General features: G+C 42.6%; 1 non-coding gene across 1 annotated transcript; it reads left to right on the top strand.

The window, feature by feature from the left end:
- The first annotated feature begins 290 nt into the window (after positions 1-290).
- trnan-guu (transfer RNA asparagine (anticodon GUU)) lies at positions 291-364 on the top strand. Its single transcript has one exon. It is a non-coding gene; the product is annotated as a tRNA-Asn (tRNA).
- The last annotated feature ends 2,683 nt before the right edge of the window (positions 365-3,047 follow it).

Below are 3,047 nucleotides of genomic sequence, written 5' to 3' on the forward strand. Positions count from 1 at the left end.
AAAATGATTCTCTGAAATCTAATATTCGCAAATCCTTAATTTATGAAAACTGCAGAGAACAGACGAATGTGATGTCTTGAAATATCCACAATTCCTTCAGAGTTCGCCACACAGATATTTAAATGGTTAGTTCTAGTTAATCCTAACCCATCAATTAGAAAGCGTTAAAAAGCTCCCGAAACCTCGAGCAATCAATTCGCAAGGAAAGCGCAGGATGGGGAACAGAATTCAGTTTCTGATTTGTGTCGCTGAACCGGTACATTGTCTGCTGATGGGCTTTGGTATCAGCTGTCTCTGTGGCGCAATCGGCCAGCGCGTTCAGCTGTTGACCGAAAGATTGGTGGTTCAAGCCCACCCAGGGACGGTGAGCTCAGGTTTTATCCCCGACATTCAACACTTCTGGGGCTGCTGAAACAGCAAACCACCATTTCCCCAGAGGTGAGATCTTTAAATCGTGTTGACCTTGGTGACTGCTAAAACGTGACATGTATTTTGCATGGTATGTGGATGATATGGATCTTATATCTGTAATGGGAATCATATGGATCATGTCGACTCTGAAGAATGAAAAGAAACAAAATAAAAAACATATCTGGTTGCGTGAGCTGAAAGGCAACCAGGGAATGCCGTATTGCTCTGTTGATAAAAACAGCGAGTTTCTATGTGTCGATGACGTCTGAGAGCTCTGAAACATTAATTCCCTCTCCCTCCACAGATCATATTTCCATTTTACTTTTATTTCAGCATCTTTCCACATTTGATCAGGATTAAATATTCTTCCCAAATTTATGTTCAAATGTTTCAACATGAACAATACTCATTGCAATGGAAATTGGACAAGAACTGTGATTTCAGTCATTATTCTACTGATGATGCTCGATCATCATTTAATGGATCCTCTGTGTTTATCCCAAATATTCTCCTACCGACTGTGATGCTGAAAAAAACAAATGCGCCGTATAAATATGAGTCAAATAGCGATACAGTCACGGAGACAGAGAGGGATATAGCAGGAAAGCAGGCTTTTCTTCCACCCAGTCTGCAAGAAACATTCACCAACACAAACGGCAATCTTTCTTTATTCTTCCCATATTCCTATCAATTGTCCCTAGATTCTATCCATTACCGACACACTATGGATATGTTACGGTAACCAAAGAAACTACCAACCTTTGTGTCCTTGGGAACTAGGAGGAGACAGGTGAACATGCAGGAAACCTACACAGACCTAGGCGGAAATGCACACCGTGGCCAGATAGGACGAGGTGAGGATTGAACCCGGAACTAATACGTCTGGGCTCGATGGCGCAATAAACAACGCGTTGGACTTCTATCCTGCAATTTACTTCAAACTGATCCACTTTACGTGTAATGAAAAGGTGCTTTGCAACTGAGTGGCGCTGTGATTTAAAGCACGGCTTTAAGGGTATTCCCTCTACCGTGGGCTTGGCAAGCACGTTCCCCACATTGTTCGCAATCCAGTGGTTGTCAGTTATTTTCTCGCCGGTGCTGGAGAAGATTTACCGTGTGGCTCCCTCTGCAAGAGGAGAAACGCATGTTAGTCTCTTCTGCGCAGACTCAAATATGCGGCCGCGTCATCAGAAATTTGTGTCCTCTAATTGTTTGCAAATTCCTATCGAGGAATTCGGTGTTGCAATAAGATGGAAACTGTGAGACTAGTTTTCTCGCTTCTTCAGTGAAAGAATGAAAGCGAGCGAACGCAGGTCTGCGTTTTACGAAATGCGATGCTCTCTTCAGTTGTTTTAACTACATGCACCAAAGGGGGGTCCTGTGGGTTCTGTAGTACAATGTTGTAGCGTGTTGGACTTCTAATAATCTGTGTCCAAGCGATTCACATGTTGTGGGTTCGAAGCCACCAGAGTCAATGTTTGTCCGAATTCGCTACAACAATAAACAAGGTCAGAATTCGAGTGGCTGATGACGTCTCCTGATGTTGGATAATCTTGGAATCCAGGTCATGGTTTGAAATAATCTAATAGTTCACTTAAACACGGAAAGGAGCTGATTATTTTCTCCGAGATCGCCCGAGTCTGAAATGTTTCGGGAAAATTGCTGCGAGTACTGAGTCTTTGATTATTTCAAAGACGGGGGAGATAAATACTTGACAAAAACTGTGCTGATATGATAACCAGGTTGGATGGAATGCAGAGTTAAATGACTGAGCGTCTGGGTGCTCTTCGGTCTTTCCGATGTGCACGCATGTTCGTGTGCAGTTAAATGATATAAATTCTTGCTTGTCTTCGGTTCACTAAACTTCTTCCACTCCATTATTGTTGCAGTTTTGACAAGCCCCTTGCATTCTGTTCATGGCAATTCAAACACTTCTGGAAAAAAACGACACATTTGTCTTCTATAATTCAGGAAATAACGTCACTTTTTGACCCGGAACCTGTCCCCTCACAATATGCAAGTGCCCAGTTTATGTGGGTCTCAATCCCCGCAGAAACTCCGTTTCGAAATGGTAATCTTTATTACTTCTTTGAATTAAATACCCATACTGAGAGGGCAATGGGTAGAACGGTGCAGACGTAACAGTTTCTGGTGTGGTGCATGCTTTCCTGATTGCAGTAAGGGGAACGGCGTGTAACAGTCATTAAATCAGAAAGACTTCACGAAAACTTCGGCCAATATTGGACGTTTCTGTACATAACTCTTCGTACACATTAGAAGGGTTGTGAATATCCGGAGGGGGTTCAGAAGAGATTTTCTGGTATCGCAGCCAATCTGAGTGATTTCATTTGCAATTTTAAGCTGCAGAAACTGGGATTGCTTCATTCAGATGAAAAACATTGAGAGCATACTTTATGGACATCTCAATGTAGATGCACAAATCTTGCTGAACGTAACGACACAGGTCGATAGAGTGGTGAGATCAGTCTTTGCATCTGCTGGAAATGTCTGAGTTGAACTCTTTTGACCCATATAGACAATGATAGTACTCATGAAAATTAGCGCCCCTGCACTGACCTAGTTGACTTGCAGTCTGACAGACAAAATTTTAGCTCCCTACACTGACGTCTGGTAAA

This window comes from Pristis pectinata, unplaced genomic scaffold (genome assembly GCF_009764475.1).
Source record: "Pristis pectinata isolate sPriPec2 unplaced genomic scaffold, sPriPec2.1.pri scaffold_180_arrow_ctg1, whole genome shotgun sequence".
Classification (NCBI taxonomy): domain Eukaryota; kingdom Metazoa; phylum Chordata; class Chondrichthyes; order Rhinopristiformes; family Pristidae; genus Pristis; species Pristis pectinata.